At 35.7% G+C, this 14475-nt stretch overlaps 1 protein-coding gene across 4 annotated transcripts in view; it reads left to right on the top strand.

The window, feature by feature from the left end:
• Window positions 1–14475, top strand: part of Pgant9 (polypeptide N-acetylgalactosaminyltransferase 9) — a 704637-nt gene that overhangs the window by 423955 nt on the left and 266207 nt on the right. For all 4 annotated transcript variants that reach the window (XM_089636833.1, XM_089636834.1, XM_089636830.1 and 1 more), the window contains one exon: window positions 6479–6527. The gene's annotated coding sequence lies outside the window, so the exon portion shown is untranslated. The remainder of the gene's footprint in view (window positions 1–6478; window positions 6528–14475) is intronic.

The following is a 14475-nucleotide window of genomic DNA, read 5'->3' as shown; positions in this document are numbered from 1 at the left end:
TGGAGAATCGATACCCAGAGGTTACAGTTTTAATGTATTTTTACCTCTTTATATTGTAGATTGTATTTAGATTATATTTTCATATTATAAAATGAAGGCCTCAGCACGGGCAAGCCACCCAGTGAGGCCAACATTACTGGAAAACTTTGAAATGTAAAAAAATATTGTACCAAATAAAAAAAAAAATAAAAAAAATAAAAAGATACTCCGCAAAGAGCCAAAATAATATTTCGGTTTGAGGTTCTCTAGGCAATTCATGTTAGAAGCTGAAAACGTTTCCTGAAATTCTAGCTAACATTTGTTTCTTCTCCCTACTTCTTCAATGTCCCCAACATCTTTCACCTTTATAATAATATTATTAGTTATTTTCCGATTCGGTGAGCCATGGTACCACTTGCTCCCTTGAATAAGACTCGTATGCAGTGTTCACGTGACAAACTCAATATATTAGTTTATCACGAAATAACTCGGTTTTTATCTTTTATTAACCCCTATGGTGCGGCTAGCTACATTTGCAGTCCATTGAAATTTTGACTACCTTGAGATGCACTGTAGCGTGCAGTGTGTATAGCTTTAAATGTGTTGAATGTATTTTGTTACTGTCAATAAACATTCCAAACTAAAAAAGTTAATATTGTAGAAGTGTGCCTGTTATTTAAATACTATATATGGGTTTGAGAAATTTACTAAATTTCTCCCCTCTCATAGGTGTTAAAAAGGTAGGCTTTGGTCTTAGTTTTTTATTCCATCATAAATTTAATCTGAAATATACATTTATTGTTATTATGAAGTAATTTTGTGTTCCAAACATTCTCGCAGATACAAAGCGTATAAAAGGTACACATTTATTGCCCACAGAAAGTTCAAGGTTTTCGTGCGAACGATATACAATATTAATGTAATATGTGAGCAGGCAACGCGGATAGCTATTATTTTAGTGTTGGAATCTTTATCGATGAAGTGAAAGGGAACATCTTCGTAGCTCGTGGTAAATACCGTTGTAAAAGTTATCTTTGACTTACCAACTCGAATTCTGTGTAGGTATATATTTGACCTCTGAATTCCAAAGTTGTTATGTTGTCTATTTCGATGTGAAACGAAGTGTTCTCAATTTTGTTTGTCTGAGACCAAATACTCACAAGACTGGTGACATGAACTACTTTGACTTTCAACGCAAGCAAACTACAATAAACCATTGTAGACATCTCCGTAGACATACCTTTTATATAATTGTGATTTTTTTCTGAATGTTGTTTTATTGTTAGACAAATCCAAAATATCTAATGATGATTTTTCAACGAATATTTTAAAGAATAGAGTAAAGTTTTGATTATGCAATAAACTCGCTATACCTAAATTCCAGTAGTACGTAAGTGACTAAATTAACGATCAGCGGGAATCGAACCCATGTCTTTATTATGCCTGAAGAATGCGTATGGTACAGCAATACGCTTTACAGGCCACCATGTGTGTACATAGATTTTTTGCACTAATATTATATTTAAAACTATTATGGACTTGCAAACCAAATATTTGAATAAATTTCACAATCAATAGGAACACATCTCTCTCGTTGAAAAAATATAGCCGTGCCGTGCACTCAATAAATTCGGCGTGAACATATTTAATTCAGTCAAAATTCTTTGACTGAAAGAAAAATGGCGGCCACTTTTTCAGCTGGCCCCTTCCGGCACCGGGGACTACAATGGCATCCCTTCCGGTGGCCATCGCATTAGTCACTTCCCGTTGACGCCTTTACCCGGATCAGCTTGCCACTTATTCACTTCCATTTCCTGTGCCATTCAAACGCGTGTAAACCTTTTTTAATCCGCTGAACGCACTTACTCTCGCCACACTCGCTGAAGTCTGCAAACGTAAACCCTTTCAAGAAGGACTCTTCTCAAATTTGCAGTTGAAGGTTTACTGGGTAATCAAAGCCTTCGTGTGATGAATATGAATCTAAATGATTCGTCTGAGACTTTCACATAATATGGTTGCTGTAATACAGGTTCACACAAACGACATAAAAATAATAATCTTCTCAAAGGTTGCGCATTTTTGTTAACAAGCTAAGGTCAGAACTGCTAAATTCTACGTCATCATAATTGTATTTAAATTAAAGATTTTAAATAATAAATTGTAGTGGATAATTAATTTCAAGGTCACTGTAATTGGAAGCACGGACACCTAGCAATTTTAGATCTTTGTGTACCAAGTCCTGGTGATAGCTTAATCTTTTTCATTTATATGTCTTCGTTTGAATATTGAAAATAGTTTTAATATTCAATAAAAATGATCTTCATTTTTGTCATTGTACCCAAAATTTATAATTTGAATATATTCATTCAGTACATTCTGAAACGGTTCCAACTGGTTACCACGTCATTACGACATAGAAGCCACCACTGGCTGGTAAGACGGTTGTCACCAACGTAGCCCGGCGCACAGTGGGCTGAAAATCGCCTCTCATAGACATAGAAACTTGAATTTTCAAGGGTATTTTTTTGGCTAGAAATGGATTCTGCTGATCATTACTATGCTATAAAATGTCGTACGAAGCAATTGCGTGTACAAATGAAGGAGTTATAATTTTTTTAAGAAAAATTTGTATGGCGCTGACATTAAAAATGAGGCTATCTCTGGAATCATAAGGTTGGCCGTTCTATCCTTACATACAGATAATACTACTATTTATTTGTATTTTTTTTGACATACTTCATATTGTGGCGCAAGGTGCGATTTTTTTTTTTAAAATCCTAAAGTTGAAAAAAAATCTTTTTTTTGTTGATGATTCATTTTAATGCTTATAGCATAGTAATGATCAGCAGAATCAATTTCTAGCCAAAAAAAATACCCTTGAAAATTCAAGTCTCTATGTCTATGAAAGTCGATTTTCAGCCCACTGTGCGGCGTGACGTCAACTCCGCCGAATGTACGAATTAAACGTACCTGTCGTCTTCGCGGCAAATCGAAAGTGGCACATTTTTATTAAAATAAAAATACCTTCCTCATCGTAATTTTTTTTAAATGTTATTGGAGAATAAAAGATAGTATAGATATAAAAAAGTACCAACTGCTTCCAACCGTTTGGAGCCTGTGAAACTATTGCACCCCCAATTAGGGTATGTTGTGAGGCTCAAAGTTGTGGGGAGGGGAATTAGGGTACAAGAACTACTTGGCTATTAGGTAGGGGACTACTTGGCTATTCAGATCTAGGCACCAAACACGGCTAAAGCCATTTCAAGCAACGTTTCAATTCAGGATGGCGGTCTTACACCAGGGCGATACTAGCACGAGTACCACTCTGGAACGTGCCGCAAGCATACTATATATTATTTTTAGAGGCCGTCATAATCATCACACAACGGAGTAGCGTAACATGTAAATCTCATGCCATTGTAGTATTTTGAATGATAAAGTACGAGGAGAACATACTCCGTATTCCCGACAAATTTGTCAAGAAAAATACTCAACAATGAGTTTTATCGGTCCCAGCGGGCCTTTCCCAGGAACATTTCAAAATTATTATGATACATCCTGCAAAGTTTCACGGTGCTAGTAGGGATGTCGACACATTTCTATAATATACCTAAGGGGGAAATAATGCAATAAATTCATTCACTCACATTCAAAAATCTTTTTATCATTGATTTTTTTATCGCATAAAATTTCTATCAATTCGATTCATTTCAAGTTTTATTATCAAGATGAAGCATGAAGAGAGAAGAAATTTTTAAAAGACGAAAACAAGACATCTATTAACTCCTCAGGTTATTTTTTTCGGTTTTAGGGACAAACAGCTATTATCCGTTGAGTCAATTTGTTCGCTTTTGGAACAGCTCATGTGGTTCAATAAAAATCGTTGTATCTCCCTTACTGTCATGGTGAAAAATATGATTTTTACTGTGTTAGAAAGAAAAAACACCACGCTTTATATTCAAATCTTTTTTTAAATTTTTATATTTACTCCACACAGGAGGCCCAGAAGAAAATAATTTCCCTCAGGGCCTATGTCATCTTTGGGGATGCTGTGTGGAGGGTCTTTTTGTGGAGAGGAAGGAGTGAACATGGGTCTTGAAGAGTCCCATGTTGTAGGAGGGAGGAAACACAGAGGCCGGCAGTTTGTTCCACAGCCGAGCTGTTGAACTTAAGAACGAATCGTAGAAGCGACTCGTTCTCATGTGACAAATGTCAACTGTGTACAAATGTTGGGCGCGCGTTTGGCGTGTATTCCGACTACGCACCGGTGCCGAAGGGATCGATGACGCTAGTTCCTCAGAGCATCTTCCATTCTAGAATCTAGAAGTGAACCACGAAAGAATTGAAATATACACCTCTTTGAAACGACAGGGATCGCAATTTGAGAAAAAATAGTCATAATTTTTATATGGAACGACAACAAGTGAGGTGACAGTAATGTTGATTATACATTATTTAAAAATGATTTAAAACAACTTAAATTTATATTTGATATTGTATCTCCACTTAAACCATGTAAATAAGATAAAAATACTTATAATACTCACACTCAGGCTTCGGGTTCGTGGGATTTTTTTTTTTACATATTACCATTTTTTACATTTATTACAATATTTTTTATACAGTTTTCAATTTTTTATGTAACTATCCACGTATGTATAAAAAAATCAATAACAATAAATGAACATTTATTTATCTAGTAAAATGTATGTGATTTTTTTTAATTATTGGTTTTAGTTCAGTATTTGGACTTGGATTCAGTGTGGAAGGTGGGCCATTTTTAAAACCTTTTTTGCATTCGAAACTTTAATATATCAAAAAATATATGTTTCTTACTAAAAATATCATCTAAATTTTATCCCTTTCAAAAACAGTATTTAGTTTTCAGAAATATTCTATTTATTTGGATTTTATTGCAGAGCAAAAATACAAACAAATTCTCTGACCGTCTTTAAGAACTATAACGGTTAATATGTCAGAAGCCTGAGGGGTTGATCACTGTCCATCCTATATTCCCAAATTGGCTCTAGATTGCTAGGTATACCACCGGTGGCACCGGGACAGGAGTGCTCTAGACTTGGGTCGTATACTCGTGTCGTATCCAAACACGTTTTATTTGGTACGTATGTATTTAATTTGAAGTAAACGTGTCAATTAAAAATCACTTTGGAATTACTCGCCGTCAAAGTGTTTTTAACCTTTACCGGTGTATGTATTCTGTACGTACTTGTTGGTACGTATTAAAAACATACTTTTTTAGGAATAAAATAACTATAACCGAAAGAAATAAATTTATGTTTATTAAGTCATCGATAGTAATTATTTGTATATGTTGTCGTTCTAGCCCAAACAATGAATCTATTGTGAAATTGTTTTCTGTATTTGTTCACCTGCTAACACAGCAATAGAATTCACAAACAATTTGCCGAAATAATCGTCAAATTATTTATTGGCAACCATGTTGTTCAGTGTTCATGTTCTCAGAGTTGTGGTAATGTAAGCAATTCCGTAAGGGCGGATTCCCCCTCTTTGTTGCGTGTTTAGATATTGTAAATTAGTCTCTAATGCATGTCTTTGTGAGAGTAAACGGCCCTTTACACGACTCGACGAGGGGCGGGTTTTATAAGTTGCTTTTTTATGCTCCCCATTTTCACCTGCCCAAAAGAACAACACTTCTTTATTTAATAAAACACGGTTTTCAATGATTGTGAAAAAGGTTTAGTTTCACATGTTTTGAATTTAATTGACCCCGTGGAACTATCTATTGAGTTCTTTTCTTGCACAAGTATTACAAGAATCTTATCGTTGTCGCTTTAATATCCTTAAAAAACTGTATCAAAAATACTTTCGTTGTGTGTCTGTAACTCTGGTTCAATTAACTCTAGACCTCGGATTTGCTTTGAATTTAATAAAGTCATTTTACAAATTGAAAGTGATTTCAATAAAACGATAAATCGAAAAGAATATTCCTGCCTATAATTTAATATACTTTCATACAATTTTCAAAATTAGAGCAGATTTGTCGAGAATGAGGTCGTCTTCTGCAAAAAAATTTCATGTTTTTCTTTTACAAATGCATCTTATTAATTAGAGAATGCTGAAATGTAACTTTTTGAAGACAATATTAACGATTCTCAAACGAAAAGCGTGAAACAGAAAAGGCTGAAAAAATCCTAGATGCGACTATATCTTTTTCCGTCTTTTCAGTTTCACGTTTTTCGTTAGAGGGTCGTTAATATTATTGTCTTCAAATATCGTTGTTATTGTTTTGTTTGAATTTCCAAACATATCTTCGCAAACTATGTATTTTCTATTGAAGGATTTTCATTACCGCTTGTTGTGCGCAACGAATTAAGGCCACTGCCATTTTATCTCAGTTTGCCAAATTGAATATGTAGGTACATCTTTTCTTTTACTCTAGTCTTTAACAATTCTTTTTTATGTGTACATCTTTTCATTTTCTCGGGTCTTTCAACAAATTCTTTTTATATTGTTTCAGACGGAGAAGGTGTTGTGTTTTCCTGGCCAAAACCGCCAGGAATAGCTGGGTAAGTAGTTTTTCATTTCATCACGCGTCCGACGAAAAGTATGCGTGTTCGTTCTGCTGAGCTTGGGGAACTACGTGCCCCGAATTTACGGACAAATCTTATTATTAAACAAATAGGTATCTCACTTTTCCCGACATGAAAATTAGGTATATTTATAACCTCAATGATGCCTTTTATATTTTCGTCTTTGTATTCTCACTTTTTTATTTTTTCTCCAAAATTCTCAAACCTATCTACTTAGATATATTATATATATTCGATTACTCTTGATATGACCGGGTTCAAGTGTTTGATAAAGAAAAAGTCTCCTTTTTATTGCCTATTTCAAATAATTTTAAATATATATTTTTTTATTTCAAATATTCAAAGCGTGCCAACGAAGATTTCTGAGAGAATAGCGTGCACGTACGGGGTTTTAAATATTTCTATCGCTGAATAAGCGCCACAAAGATATTCTAAGAACACGTTTAGAGTGCCAGGATCGCAACAAAGGCCCGAGGGGAAATCCAAACGGAACTTGAAGTGTTCTTTACTTCTTTATGAAGCGGCATTGATGTTATGTCGGAGCCGAGCGGGCTTTTCTTCTCACACGCCGCGCGACGTAATGCACGGCCGTCTGCGCTCCCGGCATACATTCTGTTCCATCGGTCGCATGGGGCGCGTAGTCGAGATAGTAAGTAACGCTGCGGAATTGAGTATTCAACCTCCGCAGTGTTCTGCACTCCCGATATCGACGGCCGCCGAAAACGATTCAGCCTTAAACTTCGTCTTATATAAATAACGCTTTTTTTGTTATTAAAAAATAATGGCGGCGTGTGTATGTATGTAAGTCGGGATTCTTTTTTCAAACTTTTCGCCAAATATGGAAAATTGCGTTTTCATTTTCTGATTTCAATTCAATAAGTCATATATTTAAACATGTAAGTAATCATGAAGTAAGTCCCAATTCAAACCTCGCTGAAAAAATATGGGTATGCCAAAAGTAATTTAAAAAAAAATAATAATAATCAAAACACTTTTGATGTCAATGATGATATCGACATAAAAGTGATAAATAAATACTCATAGATAAAAGTGTGTTTCAGTCGATTTCTTGCGCCCGGAATAACCTCTTCGGGTCCACTATTATAGTCGACATAAGGATTATAAATTATAAGTAGGCATTTTAAAAACGAAAAATGAAAAAAAAAGCTAAAAATATTAATTAAATACAAATGAAATATTTAAAAAAATATTGTTCGCATTCCCTTTCAAATTTCTTATTCAGTGGCCTAAGTGGGGGTCTCATTTTATTAAATAAGTACTCAGTAAGTAGAAGGCAGCTGCTTATTAGTCATTTTTTAAAGTCATGCTCAATTGATTCGATGCATAATAATAAATTGGCAAATAACGCAATAAAAAGAAACCCCAGCTTCGTCATTGTGTTTTACCGTCTGGTAGCTAAATGACTCAGTTCAGTGATCTCACCGTGAAATTCAGGCGTAGGCGCTAATTGAATAAATACCATAAATAACTATGCAGTAGTAAATTGGTTTGTCTGATGCGGTTATATGTAACTCTCGAACGGTGAACTCAGATGTCTTAATAAATGATACATTTTGCACAACTTTTCGGTTCTAGAGTTTTTAGGTCAATGTTACCAGAGGAGGTCCAGACTCTCCTCACGTAGCTACTGTATTGTAGATTTTAAATAAATATTATGTCTTTCAAGTCTTCAATGTCAGTCACACACCTTACATATATCACATGACAGCTCTTTCTGATGTCATGTAAAACTTGTGCGTTATTTGCCCCGTCCTCAAGTTTAGCAAGGTTCGTACAAGATGTCTTTGAGTATTAAATGTATGTAACTGGATATGTATTTGCATCACACTCGAAAGTAGTAAAAAAACTCGTATTTTTTGGCGGATGCTATTTACTTTGGCCTTCCCAGATACTGTCGATGTTTCTGGTGTGGCAAGACTGAAAATAATTTGTTCAACGCCGCATGAAAGGTGGCTATGTTCCTCAATTGTCTTTCTATACCATACCCCTTTTCTTATCTGAAATCAAATTCAGATATTTGCAATAATTAAAACTTGTGATAGAAAAAGATCATCATCCTTTTTGTGATTCACTAACGTATGTACTGAGAATTGTGTTTCAATTAATAATATAAATGTTGCGTAAAAGAATTTTGCTTGCATTTTTTTCTGTGTAAATGTGGGTGTTGCAACTCTTGTCACCATTATGCTTCAAAGATTAGTGTTACTTACACTTGGGAACGTTGAAAAAATGGCATTAAAAGTCAAATAAATTTACCTAGCCAGAATAATATGAAATTAAAATAATAAAAAATAAAGTCTCTAGACAATTCACATATATTTTGTGATAAAAGAATCTTATAATATAAGTCTCTCCAGCACTAGAATATGGGTTAGGAGCAGAGATGTGCTTTATTTCAAATAAATCCATTTCAAATGTAAATGCAAAATGGGTATATTCCATTTTGCATTTTAAATGCTTTTCTAAAAACCATTTTGCATTTTGTATTTTAAATGCTTTTCTCAATGCATTTCCATTTTAAATGCTTTTTTGCAACATTCTTCCTACTATCTCCACTCATCTGTTTTTCATAAGCCCCAAATATCAGTCGGTCCTCAACCTCGCTATGAGAGATAATTTACATTTGTCAAGTTGCTCCCTGGTAGGAGCCCTGACAATTGAGTGATACCATTAAAAAAAATACTGATTCAAATACTGAACATGGAGCCATGACGATGTAATATTAAATGTTAGATAATAATAATAATAATAATAATAATTGGATAATTTGTAGAGCGCCGTTTTTGTGAAAAATCACCTCAAGGGCGCTGTACAATTTATTTCCTAGGATCTACATTTGTTATTTAGAAATGATACCAAAACATACTTACCTGGCAAGTCACTTCCAACAAACACACTTATATTAAAAAGTTTATGCTTATAAAAGATAGAACTGCACGCAGAGGAAAATATATCAAAAAAACACTGGTCGTCGCATGATCTTAAGTCTGCTATAGTTTTTATTTTAATTTAAATGTATTTTAACTGTCTTAAAAGCCTACAAATTGTTAGTTGTTATCATTTTTATTTATTTATTTTTAATTATTATTTTTATTTATTTTATTTTATTTTTAGTATTTTTTACATTTTGTTAATTTAAATTTAAATTGCCGTCAACTGTGAAAGTGGAGGTTTCTGAAATTATGGATACGACTGTCTGAAAAGGTGCGTTTTAAGTTTAGACCTAAATTCTGTCGAGTCTGCGATCATTCTCAAATCATGTGGCAGTCCATTCCAGGCTTTAGGTCCTGACACGGCAAAAGCACGCTCACCGAACTTAGTATCTGGTGTGCGCTTTGGTTCCTTCAACCTTCCGATAGCTGATGACGTTGCTGACCTAAGGGTTGACTGTCGGGAGTTGGAATCTTCTGGAATACACAATTCTGATAAATAAGCCGGAGCCATTCCGTTAAGTGACTTAAATACCATCCAGCATACCTTGAACTGGATTCTTTCAGGACATTTGAGCCAGTGCAGATTTTTGAGATGCTCTGAAATGTGCGAGTATTTAGATACTCCGGTGATAAGCCTTGCCGCGGCGTTGAAAACGGATTGTAATTTGTTGATTTGACATTTAGGGAGACTTGCATATATTCCGTTGCAATAATCTAGACGTGAAACAACATAGGAATTGACTAGCAATTTAGTCGCCTCTGTTGGCAGGTTTCTCCGCACTGCTTTAATTTGCCTTAATTGAAAGAACCCCGTGCTTACAGTTCTGTTCACCTGAGTTTTAAGGGAAAAATTAGCATCCAGATTGACACCCAGTAATTTGATGCACGTTTTTGGAGTGATGTCACTTCCAGAAATGGTTATTGGGGAGTTTTCAATGTTATGCTGACGTCTGCTTGTAGCAGTCCACAGAAACTCAGTCTTTGTGGGATTCAGTTTCAATCTATTTGAGGTCATCCAGCGAGTAATTGCTTCTATACACTCAGTTATACGAATTTTTAGACTGTTTATTTCTTCTGGTAAGCAGTAAAAGTAAACTTGCTGGTCATCAGCGTAGCAGTGAGATAGAAGGCCGAATGATTCTATTATTTTAGCGACATCATTTGTGAAGAGGATGAAGAGTAGTGGACCCAGAACGGACCCTTGGGGTACTCCAGATGAAAGGGTTGCATAATTTGATTGGTTTTTTCCTACTTTTACGGCTTGTAAACGGTTGGCCAGGTACGATGTCAGCCAGGTCTTAACATCGCAGTTTAAACCAAATGATTCATCTAATCGTTTAATAAGAAAGTCATGGTCAATCGTGTCAAATGCAGCACTCATGTCCAAGACTGAAAGAAGTGCCAGTTTACCCGACTCAATGGCAGTAGTTATGTCCGACAAAACACGTAGTAACCCGGTTTCTGTGGAGTGGAACCGTCTGTATGCAGATTGGTATTTAGTTAATAATTCATTTGAATTTAAGTGACATATGACCTGTGAGGCAGCTATTTTTTCTAATATTTTTGATATAAAAGGCAGATTTGAAACAGGTCGGTAATTTGAAAGATCTTCAGCGTCCAGTTGTGGTTTTTTTAATAATGGAGTTACGATAGCTGATTTAAGGGATTTTGGAAAGTCACCCGTGCTAAGTGACTTATTGAAAAGATGAACTAAAAAGGGAGCAATTTCATTGCAACACTTTTTCAGTAGCCACGTTGGAATAGGGTCGAGCGAACACTGCTTGTTCGGTGAAGTAAGAATTAATTTCCTTACTTCTTCTAGGGATGTAGGTTTGAAGGCAGAAAGGTTTTCTCTATTGCATTTAGTAAAATACGGTGGTGGAGCGTAGGTTGTTAGGGCTCGTATTGACTCAATTTTGTCAAGAAAAAACTTGGAGAAGATTTCCGGAGCTATGTCGATTGTATTTGGTGCATGGACATCAGCAATGACTGTCTTAACCGAGTTCCAAAGACTACGTGGATTTTGACGCTCTGAAGTGATCCTATTTGTCCAATATTCAGACCTTTTTGAACGGATTAAGATCGTGTACTCTTTTTGAGCCTGTATCCAATCGTTCCGTGATGTAACCCCCGAGTGTCTGTAGGACCTCTCCAATTTACGCATCAATCTCTTCTGGCTCCGACATTCTTCGTCAAACCAGGCATCAGATTTTCGTAGACGCCGAGTTTTTGTAGAAATTGGAGCATATGTATTTAAAAGGGTTGAAAGGATGGTGTTATAATCTGCTGCTAGTTTGGTTGGCGACTCTGTTTCCCATGCGCTATGTGTACAGAGCGGAGAAGCTTTTAGTTCTGACAGGAAGTCGTCAAAGTTAAAACCGCGCCATGCTCTTGATGTGATAGTAACGTAAGGAATTTTCGGTGGGTTAAAATCGATTTCTGCGCGAATAAGTCGATGGTCTGATAGTCCTACATCCACACTATCCGCTACCAGAAACGGACCGCTTGACTTTGAGATAAAAATGTCCAAAGTTCCGCCAGCATCGTGAGTTGGGGAATTAACCCATTGACGGCATCCGAAGCAGTCTAATAAATCAGTGAATTTAAGAGTATTTGGTGATTCTAGACGCTCTAAGTGAATGTTAATGTCACCTGTTATGAAAATATTATCGGAAAGTCCCACAACCCGCTCGAGAAAACACGAAAATTCATTAAAAAAGTCCAAAGTGATTTGTTTTGAACCAGGCCGGTATAGGGTAAATAAAATGAATGATGCTCCTGCAGACGAAACTCGGCATCCCAAGTGCTCAAAGGTTCGGTATGCACCAATTGACACCCTTGTTAAACGCAAGCCCTGGCGACCTAAAATCACGATACCCCCGTGATTTACGCTAGCGATGTTGTCATCCCGAGAAATTGTTGCTTTAGGTCGGGCTTCTTCTAGCACGACATAACCTAAAGCTCGGAGTCTCTTTATTGAAAAAGAGTCACTATTTTCGTGCCAAGTCTCAGTTATGGCCAGGACATGAAGATTCTGTTCGTTGAAAACCTCCCCTACCTCCTCTATCTTGTTATTGAGAGATCTAACATTCCAGGATCCTATACCTAGTTGACGGCTCTTAAAGTTTGCATGCCGTTGTATACAAGCATTAACTGTGTTATATTCTCTCTCCGGAATCGGGAGAATTTGAGTTGCTACTTTTCCCTGTTCTTTTGTTAGCGGTGACGTAACTATTTCGATGCTGTGTTCCAGATGTTTTTTCCTACTGCGTCCAGCTCTGCAACCACGAAACCTAATTTTACGGGTAGTTGTTTTAGTAATAACGCGTCCAAGGTTATACAGCGATATCTTTGCAGCTATTGCAGGGTCCAAATAGACACTTTCACTATTAAGTCTGAGTAGTGTGGCCCGGTCATATACGACATTGTTTACAACCATCATAGCCCAAAGGATACCCTCATAAATCACTTACACGCACTTGAAACTGTTCACTAGTCTATCACCGTGCACATGTGGTACGCATTTAAAACCGACGACCGATGTTTTGCCTTTCACTGTGCACTTTTTGGATAACGTGGCAGATTTGAACTAAAAATATGTAAAACTTTATATTAAAACTTGAATTAAGCCCGAAGGGGCTACAGAAAAATTATTTTACTTTTATACACGTAAACTAAAACTTAATGCGGTTATTTTATGCTAAATTTACACCTGGAAAATTGAGGACTTCCCAGGATTTCAAAAATAAACTCGGAGCGCTTCCAAAAAGCAGCCGGCAGCCCCGAAGAGCGCCCGTATTTATTTAGATAGTAGTTTCTATGTTTTTACGTTGGCAATATTAATCCCGCGCAAATTTTTTATGGTTTCATAATCTGTAGTCGTGCTGTTATTGGATTTACCATAATGTAATATGTTTTTTCTACATTGATGTCCATTATTAAATGACTAAATTGTTTAAAAATTCTATAATTATTCTAATTGTTTGACCTGAGAAACCATTTTGCATTTTCAATGCATTTTGAAAATAGGTATTTTGCATTTTGCATTTCAAATGCTTTTCTAAAAACCATTTTGCATTTTGCATTTTCAAATGGAAAAGTTTTGACCCATTTCCATTTTGCATTTCAAATGGTTTTGGGTACCCATTTTGCACATCTCTGGTTTGGAGTTACATTTTAAATATTTTTAAAAATATAATTAAAAATAGGCCATTTGACAAAAAATGTGCATAGAATATCAGCTATGGTGACAAAATCGCATTTTAATGCAATTTTTGATTTATTTCCCTTTTCGTTATTTTTTCGACTGTTTTATTGATTTTCTCAGAATATACTCATTCACATAACCATATTTGACGTCCAGCGACAATTTGTGAGAATTTTAGTGAACCATCACACATAATTAAACAAAGGTTTAAAAGTATGTTAGTAGTCATAAGCAGTAGCCAATTTCACGGGAGTTCAATCATAGATTATAAAGTATTTTTGTTTTCTAAAAATCAAAAAATTTAAATGATTTATTGCCAAATTCATATACTCTAATTTATCATTAAAAATAGGAGGTTCCTACTAACATTTTTTCTATTTGTTTTTGGGGTGTTATGCCGTGTATTAACTGCACTAACTCCTTCTTTGGCCAACGTTACAGTGTCCATCATCACATTTGCCCTGATGAAACACTGCTGACTTTGAATACTTAACTCACTTTGTGGCTAATGCTGTTATTGACAATAATGTTCTAAACTTATCTTTCATTACTACCTTTCAGTATCGCCCTTGTTAAAGACCACCATTTAGAGTCAACACGTTACTTGAAATGGCTGTAGCTGTGTTTGGCGATGATCAAGTACTTTCCAACCTTCCCCTTTCTGTCTCATTCTATTTTTCGTTCCCTTCAGTCTCAGAATATTCCCCGGATAACATATACCTGGGATGCAATAGTCCCATCAGCTACGGAGAGTCGGGAGCAG

This window comes from Hesperophylax consimilis, chromosome 10 (genome assembly GCF_061612785.1).
Source record: "Hesperophylax consimilis isolate HC1 chromosome 10, BYU_Hcon_1.0, whole genome shotgun sequence".
NCBI lineage: Eukaryota > Metazoa > Arthropoda > Insecta > Trichoptera > Limnephilidae > Hesperophylax > Hesperophylax consimilis.
This window is presented reverse-complemented; position numbering and strand designations above follow the sequence as displayed.